Raw genomic sequence first — 1334 nt, forward strand, 5'->3', positions numbered from 1 at the left:
TATATTAAAATATTATTAGTATATGTTTGAAGTAGTACCAAAGCATGCCATTAATAAAACACACACATACACACACACACACACACACCCCATGATTTAGCAAAAGTAAAAAAGTTTGACAGTTGTGAGTATGCAGAGTTTATTTTTATATTATTCTTTATTAATTGTTGTATCATGTCTCATACAAACCACTGTAAACCTACTTTCGCCTCACCCTGCATTTCAGAGTTGGCGCAGGGCCACCCTGTAACAGCAAGACAGTAATGAGGGCACTGAAGCTGTTGCACGGTGTGATACAGAAGAGGAAATAGTTAATAGACAAAAACATTCCAAAATCAAAGACCCAGTGGCATCCTTTTTCAATTTTTTTTTTGTATTTGTATAGAATTGTATTTGATCTCTCCAACATTGTAATAGAGCCTTCTAGTCCTTGAAACTTTACTTTGATAAAGGGGAAAATTAAATTAAAAAGGCAAAAATACAGCAAAATGTACATACATAAATATCTTACTGTATGATTAAAATCACTTACAAGGAAAAGTCGGTATCGTTGTGTTCTATCTTCTCTGTGAGTTGTTCAACAGCAGCTTTATTGCTTGTAGGGTAACAATTATCTTGTTGTCATGTGACTTTGGGGAGTCAAGAATGTCACAGGTAAACTAATGTCTGGCCTGCATTGCTGAAATCATATTGATGAAAATGGAAAAAGTCATGGGATGTTTGAGTCCTGGAAGGCACCCCTTCAAGAAAATAAAGCTGTTTTAGAGGCCAAGTCCAGAATCTTTTGGTTAGGACTTGTTGCCTGAGCAGTGCTGTGGGTGATCTTTTGCATTCAGTGCTCTCTTCTCCTTCAGAGTGCAGCGGTTGCTAGTGGTTACTATGGGGGTGGTGCTACAAAGTGCCAATCTATAGGGCTACAGCAGGTGCAAAGTGGGCAGCAGAATGAATTTAACCAGCATGGCCACATCTTATCCTGGAAAGCAGTTTTTAAGACAAAACACTGGCGATGGTGAGGCTTCCAAAAGAGAGGGAAAGAAAGCCTAAATGTTCTGTTACACTGGGGGACAACTAAAGAGATTCTTGACTCTGAACCTTTGAGAAATCAGTACATGTTGCAGATGGGAGTGTTGGGTTTGTTTTCTCTATTTCAGAATTTATTTTTTTAAAAAATGAGCCCTGACTGGTGTGGCTCAGTGGATTGAGTGCTGGCCTGCAAACCCAAGGGTCGCCAGTTCGATTCCCAGTGAGGGAACATGCCTGGGTTGTGGGCCAGGTCCCTAGGATGGGATGTGTGAGAGGCAACCACACATGGATGTTTCTCTCCCTCTCTTAAA

At 40.1% G+C, this 1334-nt stretch overlaps 1 pseudogene; it reads left to right on the top strand.

Moving 5' to 3' along the window:
• The first annotated feature begins 250 nt into the window (after positions 1-250).
• LOC129066833 (Golgi apparatus membrane protein TVP23 homolog B-like) lies at positions 251-1044 on the top strand (annotated as a pseudogene).
• Positions 1045-1334: the final 290 nt, after the last annotated feature.

Source organism: Pteronotus mesoamericanus, unplaced genomic scaffold (genome assembly GCF_021234165.1).
Source record: "Pteronotus mesoamericanus isolate MK-2021 breed Mesoamerican mustached bat unplaced genomic scaffold, CSHL_Meso_final contig_20, whole genome shotgun sequence".
Classification (NCBI taxonomy): Eukaryota; Metazoa; Chordata; class Mammalia; order Chiroptera; family Mormoopidae; genus Pteronotus; species Pteronotus mesoamericanus.